The 19,383-nt window shown below is 39.2% G+C and overlaps 1 protein-coding gene across 1 annotated transcript in view; it reads right to left on the bottom strand.

Annotated features, from left to right (window-relative positions):
- CILK1 (ciliogenesis associated kinase 1) overlaps positions 1–11,332 on the bottom strand; it is a 1,332,417-nt gene extending 1,321,085 nt beyond the window's left edge. The window contains exon 1 of the mRNA XM_044064111.1: positions 11,245–11,332. The gene's annotated coding sequence lies outside the window, so the exon portion shown is untranslated. The remainder of the gene's footprint in view (positions 1–11,244) is intronic.
- Positions 11,333–19,383: the final 8,051 nt, after the last annotated feature.

Below are 19,383 nucleotides of genomic sequence, written 5' to 3'. Positions count from 1 at the left end.
CTAATCATCATGTCCCTTCTTAACCTAGCTTCCACTACTCTTTCCCATAACTACATGCTGTGACTGATCAATTTAATCCCTCTGTAGTTACTACAGATCTGCAGATCACCCTTATTCTTAAAAATTGGTACCAAAACACGTTCTCCATTCCTCAGGCATCCTCTCACTTTCCAAGATTTCATTAAACAATCTAGTTAAAAACTCCACTGCCATTTCACCTAAACACCTCCATGCATCCACAGGTATGTCACAGGTATGTCATCTGGACCAACAGCCTTTCCATTCTTCATCCTCTACATAGCTATCCTTACTTCATGATTCACTATCCCTACATCATCCAACCTTCTCTCCCTCTCATTCTCTTCATTCATCAACCCCTCAAAGTACTCTTTCCATCTGCTCAACACACTCTCCTCACTTGTGAGTATGTTTCCCTCGTTATCCTTTATCACCTTTACCTGCTGCACATCTTTCCTAGCTCGGTCCCTCTGTCTAGCCAATCGGTACAGGTCCTTTTCTCCCTCCTTAGTGTCCAAACTTTCATACAACTCTTCATACGCCTTATCCTTAGCCTTCGCCACCTCTCTCTTTGCCATGCACCTCATCTCCTTATACTCCTGTCTACTTTCTTCATCTGTCTGACAATCCCACTACTTCTTTGCAAACCACTTTCTCTGTATACTCTCCTGTACTTCCTCATTCCACCACCATGTCTCCTTATCGTCCTTCCTCTGTCCAGATGTCATACCAAGCACCTTTCTAGCCATCTCCCTTACTAGCTCTGCTGTAGTTACCCAGCTATTTGGTAACTCTTCACTGCCACCCAGTGCCTGTCTTAACTCATCCCTGAACTCCACCTCACAATTACCCTTTTTCAATTTCCACCATTTGATCCTTGGTGCTGCCCTCGCACTTCTCCTCCTCTTCTTGATCACCAACGTCATCCTACAAACCACCATCCTATGCTGCCTAACTACACTTTCCCCGGTCACCACTTTACAGTCTCCAATCTCCTTCAAACTGGCCCTCCTACATAAGATATAATCCACCTGTGTGCATCTTCCTTCACTCTTGTATGTCACCCTATGCTCCTCCCTCTTGTTAAAATACATATTCACCACAGCTATGTCCATCCTTTTCGCAAAATCCACTACCATCTGACCTTCTGCATTCCTTTGTTTAACACCATACCTACCCATCACTTTGTCATCCACTCTGTTCCCTTCACCAACATGCCCATTGAAATCTGCTCCAATCACCACTCTCTCACCCTTGGGTACAGTCATCACCACTTCATCCAACTCACTCCAAAATTTTTCTTTCTCATCCATCGCACACCCAACTTGTGGAGCATATGCACTAACAACATTCATCATTACACCATCAATTTCCAGCTTCATAAACATCTCTCTATCCGACACTCTTTTCAACTCCAAAACACTCTTAGCATACTGTTCCTTCAGGACAACTCCTACATCATTTCTCCTCCCATCCACACCATGATAAAACAATTTGAACCCACCTCCGATACACCTAGCCTTACTCCCCTTCCATCTGGTCTCTTGTACACACAATACACCAACCTTCCTTCTGTCCATCATATAAAATGCATACTAACATAAATCCTGTTATTCTAGAAATGTTCTAAGTTCATGAGAGCAATATTTATAATCTGTCCCTATTTATGTTGGGCTTTGTCCAGATTTCTTGCAGAGGTTGAGGTGTGTGAGAGAAAGTGAAATGCCCTATTTAGAGTTAGCAGGTAGAATTTATTTTCAAGTGTATTTTCAAGGAATTGTGAGCTTCAAGGAAAGAGAAAAGTTTAATGCTGCTCATGCCAAGTCTGCTTAAAATGTGCAACTGTTTTGTTTACCAAATGGTATCATTATTGTGGTAAAGAATTTTAAAGCAGTGTTAGTAGTACAGCAGGTAGCATACTTGCATCTTGATGCAGAGGGCTATAGGTTCTACTCCCACAGCATGTAGATTTGTATTTTAAGGGGGTGGAGTGCTGCAGTCCTGGCTATGTCCTCCTTTGGATGACATGCCCAATAACTATGAACTTGTTTTTCAGCTTACCACCCATTCTGTATTGCAAATATACCAGCTTACCATTTTTACTGTAACATAGGCAATGTATTCAAGGGCAACAGGCACTGAATTTGTTGATGAAATGCTGAAATATAAAGTTGTTTTCCAGCAACAACTTCTTCATTAGTTTCAGATCTCTATAATGTGGAATTATTCAGATGACTTTTACTTCTGCAGAGATTGTGCATACTGACTGACATTGATGGATTGTAATGACAAAAGTTTAAGTGGCCTTTTATGGTTGAAATGTTTTGAATTGGGCAGTTTGTCATTATTGGTTCATACGTTTTGTTTTATTGCTTGCTGGAAAAACATTCAAAACTATAAATTTAAAACACAGTCTAACAAGTGGTGCTGTATTATAGAAGGAATATAATTAAATTATTTTATATTATAATTAATACAATCTGTATATATTATAATCGTGCATAATCATATGTATAAATATGCACACTTTTATGCATGGCTACTCTTGCTTATCACAGTAACAGGAAGGATACTGTAATGGCTGTGTCAAGAAAAAAGGTCTAAAGCTTTTAGTTAAGCATATAATGAAGTTGTTCACATCAGTGATAATGCAGACCCAGTTTCATATAACTAAGGGTCAACCACACAAAAATCAGAAAACACCCAGAATTTCCCTTGCCCACTCAGTAAAACTAGTCTTGAAAAAATAATTAATAATGTGCATATATTAGGGCTACTGGAATTATCTATAAAAAGATGAAGTGATGATTTGCAACTATGTCAATGTTGGGATTATGAAGAAATGTTTCATTAAGCATTAATTAAAAGATATACATAATTTAGTGAATGCACACAGTTTAAGTTAAATACAGCTATAACGTGCCGTGCATTCAGAGCACAGAATGCCAGCTTTTATTTAAACAGCAACTTGTGTTACTGAGAGCTAATCTTGGAAGCCAAAGAACACTAGTGTTATAAACTAAACTGTTTAAATCTGTATAATTTGAACAGGCTAATGGGACTCAGTTTAGTGTCCTACATGAAAAATACTGAGCTAATGAACACTATTCCCCAGTAGTTGTTTCTAAGTCACTTACAAATAAATAAATAAAACAAGGGGAAGTATTTTGAGGTAAAACAAATATCTTGTCTTTATGGTAGGTAAAAAGTAAAACTCTGTTAGTACCCAAGTAAATAAAATGATTATTAGCAATAAATGAGAAATTATTCCAGTATAGAGAACTGAACAGCCAAGCCTTCTTGATCAGAATTCAAAAGGGCTGCCAGCTGAAAGTTCCCTTGAGTTAGTTGCAATGTACATGGGGTATGTAAAACAACTTATCACGGATTCCTAATTAAATCCAGATATCTGTAATCATTGTAGAAGTAAAGCATAAAACAGTATGCACACTAAGAATTTTGACAGTGTTTATGGCAACTGGGGAAAATAGCCAAGTAATGGGACCCTGTAATGGCTGCGTGGGGGAGGGGGCTGCATGAGTGGAGGGGGTGGGGCTATGGGTTTGCACGCCCCTACAAAAAATCCTGCGGGCCCCCTTGCTAGGAGTCAGTTTTTTTAGACATGAATTGAGATGCAGGCCTAAGTAAAGAAGGAGGCGTCGGTTTAATATGCAAGTTCGTAGGCCTGAATACACCCTCAGAAGCCAGTGCCTGCAGAGCGGCTCCGGACCCATCCAAGGTAGAGACATCCGCGGGTTCCATAGTTGAAGCATCTCGTGGCATACTGGACTCTGAATGGGTCTCAGTAGAGGCCTGCGAATCAGAAGTAGGAGGTATCAGGAGCTGCAAAAGCGCCTCACTGAGTACCGGCGAACTGGCTTAGGAGAAGAGTCGTCGGCAGTTTTGGACCTCGGCCTGTCTTTATCTTTGCGTTTTTTCAGAATCCCGGTAGTCGGATGGCTAACAAATTACATTTCTGGATAATTAAACCAAGAACTGAAATATTTAAAGGTGAAAGTATACCGACGACGGATAGTGCGCGGATTAAATAAAGCACAAAACAGACACCAAGGTACGTCGTGGTCAGGGCCTACGTAAGGAATACAGTACAAATGACAATCTTTATGAGGTATTTGCTTTCCACAAGTAATGCAATCGGTAAGGAGCAAGAAAAAGTTTCCCCAACGGGGTACTTAGCTTTAGTTGAAGACTTCGGTTTTGAAACTTGAAAACGAAAATTTCAGGAGTCGGCCGACCGGCACTTGCGAACTGCTTCTGCTTCGGGCACTGCATGGCAAGAAAGACTAGTGTAATGGTATCGGCTGCATGTTTTATACCCCTGACGACCTGATGTCATGGAAGAAGGGACCGCAACCGACGCAGGACCCAAGACTTTGTTAATCAGGCCGATTTGGGTTATCTGCTTGCAGGTAGCCCTCAATGTAATGACTGCAACAGTGAAACACGAAGAACATCAGGGGAAGTTACCGCCACAAAGAGGCTGGTCAACAGTGGAGTCCCCCAAGATTCTGTGGTGGGACCTCTCCTATCTGGCATCTACTTTCTGAAGTAAAAGCCAATAATCAAAGGGCTCTGGATGACTATGTTTGTAGATGACTGCAAGCTAGGGGCAGTCAACGAAACCCTGGCTTACAGATAGGATGAAGATAATCAAAACAGGGGAAGTTACCTCCACAAAGTCCAGTTCAGTACTCCCCATTATCACCTCTAACAGAACTTGCATTTTTGCCTTCTCCCTGCTGACTTACGCACAGTGTATTGCTGGACGATAATGGGGCACATTGGCGTGAGCACAAGTTACAGTTAAGAATGCAGACACCTCTAGTATCTCTAATATGTCATTAGCATACTAGTAGTAAATGTGCTCTAAACATTTTTTTTAAACAAACTACATTGGATAGTAAAAGTTAATTGTAAATGACAGAAAGACAATATCACAGAAAGTATTACTGTGATATGATTATATTGCAAGAAAGACCTACCTTATTACACAGATTTAAACATTTATGTATGTAGTTCCTGTTAGTGCTGAAAGGAACAATACTCTATGCCAGGAGTGTCCAACCCGCGGCCCGCGGGCCGCATGCGGCCCTCAGAGCTCTTCCATGCGGCCCGCGACCCTTAAATTTAAATTTAATTTACCTTTTTTTCCGTGTGTTTGCACGTCCGCGTACTTTTGCTGTTCTGCGCATGTGCCAACTTTCTTTTTTTTACGTTTTTTTCATACCAGCGTCTTTCCGCTGGTATGCGCATGCGCGAAAACACCGTTCGGGCGTTTTTTATATTACTGGTAAAAGAAAAGCTGAAGCGAGATCGGAAAGAGTGGATTTATTATTTCGTTGTGTACACACCGACTACACTACAACATAGCAAAAGGTAAGTTAAGTATTTTGACACTGTGTCTGCTCCCTTAGTTTAGGATGGGTTAAGTCTGGAAGGTGCATTTTTGGAGGTTTTTTTGTATTAGTGGCCAGTTTGAAAGGGATCTGGCTGAGTGCTGTCTGTATTTCCGAGGGTATACTTGACAATCTGTATTAGGGTCTTGTCTTTAAAGGTGGACAACATCCAGTATTAGAGACTGTAAGGGTGGCAGTGACTCATTTCATACTGAAACTAGTGTAAGCCGTTGTCCATTCTTTATTGTAGTACATTGGTGTTTTTTGTTGTTAGCTCAGTTGATGAAGCATTATTATAATGTGGTATTAGTAGTGGAGTTTGCAACAATAAGGGGCAGTTAGTGTTCAATCCTAGGAATTAGTCCATTAATGGCTATGGAACAAAAGAATTGTAACTTTCAGTGTATTTTCAAATAATTGCATGCTTCAAGTGAAGGGAAGTTTATTTTTGCTCACACTGTTGTTCAATGTGCAACTGTTTTGTTTTAAATATGTCTGTTAGTGTTTGTGATACTACAGAATTTGAAAGTAATGTTCTTTCTTTTGGTGCAGGTTCTACTCCCACAGCATGAGATTAATTGCTGATACTGTAGTAGTGCATTTTAAGTGGGGACTGGGATGCTGCACTCCTGAGTGTGTCTTCCTTTGTGTGAGAGACCAACTATAAACCTGTTTTTGATTTCCCATCCATGCTCAGTCTATTACAAAGATGTTTGCCAGCAGCAAACTTTTCGTGTTACAAATCTCTTTAATGTAGAAGTAATCAGATACATTTTACTTCTACACAGATGGTTCATATTGACTTATATTAGTGGATTGTAATGACAGAAGTTTGAGTAGCCTTTTATGGTTGAAATGTTCTGAAATGGATGTTTTTGTCATTAATGATGTTTTGTTTCATTGCTACTGGAAAATGTTTAAAATTGCAAATTTAAAACACGATATAACAAGTAGTGCTGAATTATACAAGGAATATGATTTAATACAATCAGGAAGGTGAACCAAAGAACACATGCATGGTCCTAAAAATGTAGGCAAGGGCCCTATGATTTGAAAACAGCTCAAAGGTATACTTTATCCACCACTGGTGAGATGCATTTTCTTTGAATGCGAGTTTCAATGGAGTTTCAATGAATGTGAGTTTGAAGAACAGAAAAGTTTACTGTTGTTCATTCTGTTTGTTTTCATAATGAGACTATTGTTTCGTTAACAAATGGTTATCTTTTTTTGTGCGTTAAAATTTGAAATAAAAGTTTTAAATTACTGTAAGTCAAAATATCTATAGTCATTGGAGAACTAAAGAAAAAATAGTATGGTAAATGGGGAGACAAGGCCAAGTAATGCGGCACTGGGGTGGCTGGAGGTGTCTGCTGTGTATGTGGGGGCCTGATACCATACACTGCCTAGGGCCCATTTGACCATAATCCAACTCTGCATGTGACATCCCATTGCAAGCATATACTTCTTTCTGTTTTTCTATCCTTCTGCCTAATCCTCTCTCTACACCTCAATCCTTCCTGTAGATTAGAGTGAGAGCAAGAATAATATAACATTATTCCTAAGAATTGGAGGTGGTTGTAAGCAAAATGTTGAGGGATCAGTGATGACAGGGATAAGGGCATGTTTAATTTTTTTGTGCAGCTTGACTGTAGTTGTGTTGGTATTTACAGCAAGCTAGCCTAACTACTAGTTCCAAAGTACTGCAAAATCAAACTGTAGCTTTCTAATTATTTCATGAGTTGAATTCCCATACCTAGTGACTGCGTAATGTATGTAGATGTGGTTTTCAAGTGTCAGGAAGTCATTATTAATAAATGAGAATACAATGGCTCCAAGAATGGACACTTGTGGTACTCTGCAAGAAATGTTTCCATTTACTGAGGAATCATAAGCTCCACATGTGGTGTAGGATTGATTGGATGGGTAGTTATGAAACTACTGTAAACCTCTGGAGAGAAGCTGAGTATTGTATACCTATTTAGTAATTGCCTACAACTGACTGTTTCAAAGCCTGTATCGTGGTCAAGAAGTATTGTACCAGTTATCAGACCAGACATGGTACTGTAATTGGAATGGAAGCAGTGTTTGACAGTCATTCGCAAGTGATTCTTTTTCCAAGTAATTTTGCTAGTGGGCAACTGTTGGCAGTAGGGTAGAAGTCTGAGGGATATCCAACCGTTAAGAGATTTTCAATGTCAAATAGTTTCATAATTTTATTAGGTTTAATAAAGTTGCTTCACACTTAGGTCCCGAGTAACACATGAGACTTGCAAGTTCATGTGTAGTTCAAACATTTTTTAATAATTGTAGTACTACATTAACAGAGTATAACCTAGTACTAGCTTTTTATTTATTAGTACTGGTTGATAATAATTTTATCACTACTACTATTTATGATAGTTTGGATGAACTTGGGTTCTTAGTTTAAACTAGCTAAAATGTCCGTTTTTAAACGAAAATACGTTTATGTATTTTATGCATTTTGTTAATTCTAAGAAACTATTGTACTTAATTAATGTTTTTAGTACTGGATGTACTGTTAATGGATTAATTGAAAGGTTTGTACTTGTTAAATTTTTTTTACAAATAAACTAAGATGTTAGATTTAACTGTTTTTTAAATAATTAGAATGAGATATTGAATTTTAGGGCAAATATTATGCATTTATTAATTTATTTATTGTTCAAATTCACCTACAATACAGCCACATTAGTCTGCATAAACCTGGGGTCTTGCTTTTTTTTTTTTTTGCTCTTCAGTTAATGTGAGACCTTTTTTTTTTTTTTTTTTTGCCCCCAGACCATTTCTGTTGACTCAATGGTTGGACACCCCTGCTCTATGCAATTTAAGTTTCTGTTAGCTACACCTCCATGAAATACATGTTTGAAAAAGAAAATAAATACAGTACATGTAATGTATTAATGGTATTAAATTAAGGATTTTTATTACATTCCCATGCCAAAACATCCCTCCCCATGAAAACGTAACCTCAAGCTATAGAATGTTCATATGTGTAGTCAGTACTGGTTATCAGGTAGACATTCCTTTATCTCTGAAAAATTCTGCTAAATAAAGGGAGAAACAGAGCCTGCTCCTTCTGCATTATTTGCAGTGATATTAACAATACCACAGTTTTTTACAAGATTAATTAATTGATAAAATTAAAGAAAGCCCCGCTTGTACAAAAAATATGGTGATTGTGAAGGCCAGATAGGTTGGGAAACTTGGAATGAAATGGCAATGTTAGTCAATGACATGTAGAAGTGTTTGAGGATTTTAATAGAGATTTTTCATGTTTGAAAGTTCTGTTTCCAAAGATTGTACTACTATTTTTTTTTAATGAAGCTTAAAAACATCTGCGTCCACACTGACATTCTAAGCGGCCTTACTGGTACCAATTTTTTCAGGACATGTTGTTCTGGAATGAGTCGAAGGATTCCATTTTGGTGTTAGTCTCTAGAAAATTGCATACAGTTAAGAATCTTTAATTGTACAGGCAAAATACAACAGAGGAAGATATGTGAATAAGGGAAAGTGATGTTTTAGTGTGTATGATGTTTACTAAATCTGGTTTCATTAAATCCGTACAAAAATGGGATACTGCAAAATTTCTACCGTCAACTGAAAAACATTCTACTTGGTAGAGAAATACATTCAGATCAGTGGGCAGGATAGAACAGGATTTCCAACATCCCAGGGAGCAATTATGTACATATATCTATGAATCATTGTGAGGCCTTTATGGATCCCCAATACTGGAGCTCATACGAACCATGTTGAGGTGTATTGGTCCTGGGTCAAAGGAGACATACAAATGACACAAAGAACAGAAATGTTCCAATATACCTTAATGTGGTTACAGAGGTATGGAATATCAAGAGAAGATGCTTTTGATAATATTGCACATTAAAGAATTTCAAGTAGAAAAAAATGAAAGAAGGACAGAGTAAGAAAATCCTTGCATTAGATAAATACAATTATTTAAAATATTTGTAAGTATGTTATCTATTATTGTAATGACACTGACTACATTTTACTTTAGGACTCACCATCCTAGTTTACTAAGGTATGGGAAGTTCCAATTGGATTAACATCCCATTTGGGATATTTCTTATGTTTGGTGGATGGGACTTTTAAAATATTACTCTAAATTTGTACTTTGTGAATATTAAAAGTTGTAATCAAGTTTAACTTAAAAAGAGAGAGAGAGAGAGAGAGACTGTAATGTCAGGCAATTCCGACTTAATGGGAGATACACACATCCAAAATGGGACTATTGCCCTCTTGCACTCCTCCTGGTACACACAATTTTAAGAGTCTTGCAATAAGATGCTGTGGAGTGCAGAGGCAGGAAGTACATCAATGGATGTTACACTGTATGTATTTTCAATATGTCGTCTTCTTAAAAGCAACCTATTTTACATAAACATTTATTGCTTAAAAAAAAAAAATAAAAGGTATGACATTATAATTAAAATCCAAACTAATCTTACGCGGGAGGGTGGCACTTGCTACAGTGCATCTTGGGGAGTACTAAAGTAAAATCTCCACACAACAGTTTGTCTTTTACTTTTTTTTTTCTTATTGATAAATTTCAGTAGCAAAAACTGTAAAATTGCATACTGTTGCTGAGTTTTATTCATTCTCTATTCAATTATATAACAGAGAAGAACACATTAACATAAATAACTATTACATTTATTAGTAAACTCGATTAAATGCATATCTTAAATATATTGCCTAAAAATCTATACATTAATTTATTTTTTAAATATAATAGTACATAAAATGTTACTGCAACATATTATATATTGCCTAAATATCTATACATTAATTTTTAAATATAATAGTTTATAAGATAAATGCTACCACAATATATTATAAAATACTCAGTCATTTACGTTACTACCGTTATTAAAAATTGTAAAGCATACTTATCTTTAATAAATACACTGTAAGATTTAACATTTGTTATGATTATAAAATCAAAGCACATCTTTTAGCATACACGAAATTAAAAAAAAGAATAATATGCTATAATGAATGTACTTTGGTATGTGTTCACTGGTGAAACGACGTACATGGCAAAATAATAAATCTAGTGTTTAGACTGCTACAATAGCAGCCCTGTCAATCTGTGCTGCTGCCGCAGCCTTTCAACCGCCACAAAAACGCACTATCGCTCGTCCAAATATTACAAAGTATCACATCAACATATATTTTTGATAAACATCCAGGTAAACTTACATACCAAGCTATAAAAACAAACGATTTACAGATTAATACACCACCTGCCAAACTTTATGCAGTAAATTGTTTTTACTTCAGGTAATCCGAACATGCACAGGGAATGGCTTTTACCAGATAATAGTTGTATTCTATCTACAAAATATTCTGCGTTATTTCTAATCTGCCACATAGCATGCCAGTATGAAATGAGCGAGTCGGAACTCAGAATGAACAGTCCAGTCCTTTTGGAATTTCTAAGCACTTTTCATCAGTTACAAAATGCACGGGATAAATTACCTCCCAACTGCACTGCCACACAAATACTGTACTCTCACATCTGCTTATAATGGCTACTTATTATTTTTTTAGTCCATTAACGGATTCCACCAACTGTGTAATATTAATAACAAGCAACACTCGTGAACGTAATACATGTTAAATAAATGTAAACAAACCGCAGAAGCTAACCAACGAGCTTTCAAGAAAAGTTGAGAAAAGTCAGTAGAGCACTGCACAGATATGTAAAATTCTACTACCGATTAATTGATAATCAGGATAAAAAATAAAAAGCAATACAAACCAATGCATAAAAAAATCCACCACATCAGACATCAAATTAGACAGAAGAAATGTTATTAATCCTCATAATCCAGCCTACATCAACGACACTTCCGTCAGCAGACTCCGAAACTGATTAAGCCCTACCCCCATGACCTTTAACCTTCAATTATAAACACATGGAATAAAAACGAGTTGGGTTGCCTCATCCGGTAGAAAGTCAGTTTTGCCAAAGGCTGGAAGTGGGTGCTGTTGCATTATGTGCTACTTTAGGGGTTATTTTTGTTTGGGTAAAATATTCAGAAGCAGTACAGATGTAAGTACATCAACTATAATGTAGGCATAACGCAGATTTTGCTTTCTAAATTGGCCGTAGGTGCGAGTGTGTGGTACGAATGAGCTATCGTGCAGGGCTAGCCACCCAAAATGAGGAAAAGGGGGGTTGTGGATAGATGGATTAAGTCATGTTCTTCAAGAATTTGCCGAGTTTTTTCGTTAAGTGCGATAAAAATCATTACAATTATGGGGGTCTAGTAGTACATATTTTATGAGGTTGACCGACGCCCGGGATGCAGCAGTTTTGTTTGCCCCCCATGGGTGCTTGTTGCTGCACTTTCTCTTAACCAAAAAGTACAAATATCTTGTTACTATCGTGCATTCTTCGTTGTTAATGTTTTCAAGTTAGGGAAGGGAAGGAGACAATGCTGGCTCAGTGGATCATACATTTCAACTGTTAGATTTTAATCTGTTATTTTTGTTAGGTCTCATGAAATTTATGGTTTTCTGGTAACTCATTCGGATTAATGTCACTAAATATTGACAGACATCTGAGATTCAGACTTCACATTCTTCAGAAAATGCATGCTATTGCAAAAGCGTTTACCGTATTGACTTTCTAAGTTAAAGTCTCTGTTTTGGGGCCTTTGTAGTCAATTTTTTTTGAGCATTTTATTTGAGCATTACCATCAGTTATTTAGAAAGTTTGTAAGACATGAGGTTAGGTATTTATTAATGAGCATCTTCTAAGGGCTATGAACCCTGTAAATGTAATGTCTGAAATTATTTAGTTATTGAACCTTGGAGTTGTGCTACACAATTGCATAGATTTTGAGAGGGGCAGGCAGAATTTTGAGCTAAAATCAGGGACAGAGAGTATGCCCCAGTCGTTGTGCTGGACTGCAGTCACTGTACCTGGTGTGTAAGTAGAAACCACAGCCTTCTTTACCAAAGGCAAGTGTGCTACCTGTTTCCCCACTGACATTTTCATCAAAGTAAGTGTGAAGTAGCACATAAACTATGCTGTGAGCTTTGTATTTGAAACTGTAAGTGTTCCACATTTTGCCCATTTATTCCATATTATGAGAGGTAGTACCCCACATTTTGTAGATGAAAGGTTGAGAACTATAGGACAAACTGGAAAACCATGTGCTGTGAGACAGCAACACTTACTGTTGTGCTTTAGTGCCAGCCAACTCTACCATCCGGTTGCTAAATTAAGTCTCGTTAGTTTCAGCTATCCCATTGGGGAATACAGACACAGTCCTGGTTTAGATTACATACTGGTTGGTTTAGTATATTTATTTCTGCTGTACGTGCAGACAGCTCTCAACCTTTTTCCTCCTGAATTAGAGACAAAGCAAATAAATGAGGGAAATGACACCAAATTAGGAACACATTTAAAATACTGGAATTATTGACTTGGAAAGTTAATAGAAAGATGATTAAAATTGACATTAATTTTCTTAAGTAAAAGAAGTCTGTAATTTTAATGATTGCCAGTATTTGCTGACTAATCCTTGCCTTTTTCTCAAAACAATAGCACTTTTAAGAGAGATGGAGCAAACATTGAACCAAAAGTTCAGACTTCTCAAGTTTAAATTAAGGATTGTTGAGATGTATGTATTTACATTTTCAGTGCAACAGTATTTTCATTTTACTATATCTTCTGCATGGGGAAAATTGTAATTTAGCTTTCTGTCTTGTGTTAGTGATGTTTAGTGCCCTGTGTTTAACAGTAGAAGTAGCAATCAAACCTAAAATGGACTTCCCATGATTAAAAGAAAACAAATTTAAAGAGTCAGAAATTGCTGTAAAGATGGACTGAATTTTTTCACTATATCACAGCCCAGTATAAATTGTCAGCTGAAAGCTTTTGTTGTTTGCTTTAAATGTTTTTGTAAACAGGATAAGTGACCTGATAGGAAAGAACTATTTCAGTAAGGACATGAGCCAAAAGGCAAAATAATATTGTAAGAATAACAGTCCATCATATCACGTTTGTACTTTTTTAAAATACCTTTAATGAATTATCACTTGTGACACAGGTAAACTTGCATTTATATAAAAGCAATCCTTTGCAAACTTTATATGTCACATGTATTGTTATATATCATATAATCTAAGCAACATTATATAAATTATTCAGTGACTGCCTTCACTTAAACTCGTTTCTCTGCCAAGCCATTTTTCAGCATGAATTGTTCCAAACATTTCAATTTTTTTAACAAGAATTGTCTTCATTAAATTATCACTTATGACATAGGCAGGCATACATTTATAGAAATGAAAACAAACCATATTGATACATTTTTAGTTGTAAACATTATATATCACTTGTCTGTCCAGTTAGTGTCAGTCAAACATTACATAGCTAATTCAAATCCTGCCTTCTTTTAAACCTCATTCCTCCCCAAAACATTATTCTGCATGTACTGTTCGCATTAACTTCTGAGCTGGGAATTTCTGGCTAAAGATTTATAATGCCTGAATATTTGAACTGTATCTTACTGAAACTGGTACACCTTGTTTGCTGTAGCATAGACTAGATCCAGGCCTGCTGAATCTAGCTTTGTTTATATGCTTGTTTGTTGGATTGTTATTTCCCTGGAACGCTAATTCCACCTAATACGCGGCCTCTCAGCGCTTCTGTGGATCACTAGTGATATCTGCATTGCTTACTGTACTTATTTCCTTGTTTCACTTGAAAGAAAGTTACTGTTTATCGTTAATGCATTTTTACCTGTAACACATTGCACTTAAGTTACCTGGCACTTGCTCGCTAAAGCAATTATATAAGTCAGCACTAAAAATTAAAAGCACTACACCCTCACTCCCCACTGGCCCTTGTTTTCAATTATTAAGGAATTCCCAATATTATTCTAGCATGTCCAAAGGTTAGTTGTCAATCTCCTCTCCGGTCCAGCTGGTGAATCCTGGGAATCTTGAGGCAATGTTACAACTGCCTCATGTACACAGACAACCCTCTCCTCCTCCCAACAAATTCCAACACATGTGAGAGATGCAACCATATAGCCAAACTGGAGGCTAAGCTCTGTCAATTCAGTACTGGCATAACCAGTCAGGAGGAGAAGGAAACCACACTCACTACAATTCCAGTCTCACATAGACCTACCACGACAGCAAACCAAACACATAATCACACAAAAACATACTCGGAGGCTCTAAATAAAGATCTGCCTAAGCAGCAGAGACTTCCAAAGCAGACACCCAAGCAACCGCTACCCCAAAACAAAACACGTGCAACACATATCTCACAAAGCCAGTGGGCCGAACAGTCACAGCCCTTAAGACTAAACAACACACCTGATACACTTGTAATAGGTGACTCTATCGTCAGGCACACTGACGTCCCGCTCACCAGGCTGAACAAGGAGAGGGTCACAGTGAGCAGCCTGTCGGGCGCTAGGATCCGCAACATAACACAAGCACTCAGGTCACTCCAAGGCAAGTACAAATATGACTCGGTCATTGTTCATGCTGGTGTGAATGACCTGAGACATACCTCCCTGGACTACATGAAAAGAGACATAAAGGAGCTCTCTGAGCAGGTAGCCCAGGCCGGTATGACCCTGACTTTGAGTAGCATCTTACCCTCACCAAGAATGATGCCACAATATGAAGACAAGATGATCAATTTCAACAATTGGCTTAAGTACTGGTGTCATTCAAAGGGGATCCAATGCCTGTCAGCTTAGGATGATATGCTCGACAAGCCACGATGCTTCGCTAGGGATGGCTTGCACCTGTCACCCCTGGGCTTTCGGATATTGGCAAAGGCTCTTGCTACCCCCATAGTGCCTTTTTTAGGCAAGGCTCAAAAGACAAACCCACCTCCATAGGTATCACAAGGGATAAGAAACTAAGAGTAATGCTACTCAACGCCAGAAGTCTAAACCTCAAGATGCACGCACTCAAAACTCTCCTTAGCATGGAGAACATCGATATCTGTGCAGTAACAGAAACCTGATTCAGGGCTCCCGTGAGCACCCCACAGCACTACCAGGTTATACCTCATACCATGCTTTTTGGCCCCAAAACTTGGACTGAACCACAAAAGGAGGGGGAGTATCGATATTCATCAAAGATACCCACACCTCCAGGTTGGTGGCAAAGCACGAAGCATCAGAGACTATCCATGTGCAACTAACAGTGGATAAAACTGCCTTCCAGTTTATAGCCTGCTACAGACCACCCACCCAAACCCAGGAACCCCACTCGGCCTTTCTGAGAACACTGGAAAATATGAAGGTCTCTCCAAACACCATTATATTGGGCGACTTCAACTACCCAAACATAGACTGGGAGCATTACTCTAGCTCCAACACCCTAGCCCAAAGGTTCCTAGAATTTATAAACTCAAATGCTATGGAACAACTTGTTACCACTCCCACAAGAGGGGAAAACATACTGGACCTGATCATCACCAACATGGGGACTCTATGCTCCAGACCAGAAGTGTATCCCTCACTGGTAAGATCAGACCATAAACTAATCTCACTGGATATTCACATCCCGACCCCACCCCTGCCCAGAAAACCACAGTGAAAAACTTCTCTAAAGCAAATTTCACACTCCTCAAAACCGAGGTGGAATCCTTCAAAGCCCCCGGGCCTGTGGAAAATACGGCCCAGACCGCAGAATCCTTTATAAACGCATTCTATGAACACCTTCAGGAATGCATGGATCATGCGATCCCAAATAAAACCAAGACCCAATCCTCCAACGGCAGACGTCCTGTCTGGTGGACCCCAGCCATAAACAAACTATACAATAGAAGGAGGAAGCTACTAAATGATAGAGCAAAATCCCAAAAAGGGAAGGCATCACTGATCAGTATTAGAAAACAACTACGGGCACTCATAAAATTGTCTAAGGCCAGCTTCGAGAGAAAAATTGCACAGGACACTAAGGATAATCACAAGGCTTTCTTTAGTTATGTTAGAAACCTGGGTGGTAATTCCCAGATATGCTCAGAATTAGTCCAAAATGATAAAAAATACACTCAATCCACAGACATTGCCAACATCCTAGCTGACAGGTTCAGCGCAAACTCCCCCCCTCCCCCCACCAAAAGGGCAAATATCTATCCCAGCAGAGTGCTGCCCCCCCTGACATCTCAGATGCTCAGGTAAGAGCCGCCCTCTCCAATGCAAAAAACACAGCATCAATGGGACCAGACGGTGTCCTGGGCTGCGTCCTACATGAACTCCAAGAAGAGCTAAACCCAAACATAAAACTACTGTTCAATATCAGCCTTACTACAGGATATGTGCCCAAAGAGTGGCGTACAGCAACAGTGGTCCCTCTCCATAAAGGTGGTGCCTCAACGGATCCTGGAAACTATCGCCCCATAAGCCTGACTAGCTTGGTCTGCAAAGCTATGGGAAGGATCATCATGGACCTCATAAATAAAGATATTGGGGACCTACAGACACTGGATCCTACCCAGTTCGGCTTTAAGGGCAGATCCTGCCTCTTAAACCTGGTTGATTTCTTTGAAACAGTCACCAAGGCCATTGACGAGGGGAAGGTGGTCCACACAGCTTACCTGGACCTCGCAAAAGCCTTCGATACAATACCCCACTCGGGCATTATAGATGAGCTCACCAGCTTAAATATAAACCCCTATGGCACTAGATGGATTGCAAACTGGCTCAAGGACAGAACCCACATGGTTAGAATTGCTGGAGCCATGTCAGACTCCAAACCAGTTACAAGTGGTGTCCCACAAGGCTCAGTCCTGGGACCTCTCTTGTTCGGTATATATTTCTCGGAGGTACAGGCCAACACGGAAGGACTGTGGCTGACCAAGTTCGCAGATGACTGCAAACTGGGCGCCATAATCGACTCTCCAGCCGACACAAGCATCCTCCAAAAGGGCCTCATAGAAACTGACAACTGGTGCCAGAGCCATGGCCTCAAGCTAAATGCCAAAAAGTGTATAGTCATCCCCTTTGGCAAAAACAAAGTGCCCACAAATTACCACATAGGTGGTAATCTATTAAGTACAGAAGAAGTAATTAGGGACCTGGGGACCCAAGTTGATAGCAATCTCTCATTTGACAACCACGTGGCCAAAGTGGTTAGAAAAACATTTTATATAGCCCACCTAATCATGAAGCGATTCACATCTAGATCAGGGGAGGTCATCGTGCCTCTTTACTCATCCCTCATCAGGCCCATAATTGAGTACAATGCCCCTTTTGGGATGTACCTTACCAGACACCTGCAGCAACTGGAAAGACCCCAAAAGTACCTCACCAAGAGGATCAAAAGGCTCAAACAGATGCCGTATGCTGCCCGGTTAAAGAAACTCCAGCTCTACTCAGTGGCATACCGCCTGTTCAGAGGCGATCTGTGCCTGACGTATAAAGCCATGTCCAACCCTGAATTAATGGACATGCTGCACCTCAGAAAATCCAAATCCCATCGAGCTACGTGCTCAAGAGACTTACCTCAGCACTGAAATAAATAGGACATGCTGGAGGGACAGATTCATAACCCAGAGGCTCCCTTCACTCTGGAATAAAATCCCAGTCCAGGTTAGGCAGAGTCCCTCATTGACTGTCTTCAAGAGGAATCTTGATGAGTGGATGGGAGATCGTAGGTTTACCCCGGGTATCACTTCTTTGTCACTGTTAGACAGAGGCACAGTATACTAACCTCGAAAAAGGGCATAGCAAAATAAATTTAAAATGGGTGGCGAAAGCCAAACACATTCTGGCTAGGCTTATAAATGCCCTAGGGCAGATAGCCTAGTATGAACCTATGAACTCCCATTTTTTTCTATGTAATTTGCTCCTACCATTTTCTAAAGATTCCATCTCCAGTTATTTTATCTTTGTTACTACAGTCACCACTACTAGTACAGTTGGGTTAGACTTTGATTTCAATTTTCTAGTAATTGCTTTTTTAGCAGCCACCATAATTAGATTTAGCAAGGCCTTACTACGGCTAGGCAATTCCAATTCTGTATCAGCTCAAAAAATTTCCTTAGTTATACTAATTTGTTCACCAAATATTTCTGATAGAATAGTCTGCAGTGAATTTTTAGTCTACCAACTAACTACACTCACCAAAAATGTTACCAATTACCCCTTTCTTCCCCATCACACCTCCAACAAGCAATGATAACAAATCTAGACTTTGCATATATGGGAGTCATACATATCTTCCTGTTGTATCTTTGTGAATTGATTCCAACCTTTCTTCCCAATCCTTTCTAACCTCCTCTCCTCCTAACAATGTGGACATCCTACAAAAGGGCCTCACTGAGATAGATGCCTGGTGTCAAAGCCATGGCCTCAAGCTCAATGCCAAAGTGCATTGTCATCCCTTTTGGTAAAAACTCTGTACCCATGAACTACCACATAGGTGGTAGTCTACTTAACACCGAAAATGTGATGAGACCTTGGGACACAGGTGGACAGTAGTCTCTCCTTTTGATAATCACATTGCCACAATAGTCAGGAAATCCTTCTACGTGGCACACACCTCATCATAAAAGGTTTCTCATCCAGGAAAAAAAGGTCATTGTTCCCCTCTACTCGTCACACATTAGACCCATTATAGGAGTACAACACCCCTTTTGCTATGTACCTCACAAGACATCTACAACAACTGGAAATGACACAGAAATACCTCACAGAGGATTACCAGCCTGAAACAGATGCCTTATGCAGACCGTCTCAAACTCCAGCTTTACTCTGTCACACATCACCTACTCAGAGGCGATCTCTGCCTAACATACAAAGCTATGTCAAACCCAGAGCTGTTGGACATGCTCCACGTAAAGAAATCCCAATTCCTCCGAGCTACACACTCTAGGGGCCTAAACCTTGTCACTACAATAAACAGAACA

This window comes from Protopterus annectens, chromosome 2.part2 (genome assembly GCF_019279795.1).
Source record: "Protopterus annectens isolate FY-2018-M chromosome 2.part2, PAN1.0, whole genome shotgun sequence".
Taxonomy (NCBI): Eukaryota; Metazoa; Chordata; order Ceratodontiformes; family Protopteridae; genus Protopterus; species Protopterus annectens.
The sequence above is the reverse complement of the archived record's forward strand: the minus strand, read 5'-3'. Positions and strand labels throughout refer to the sequence as shown.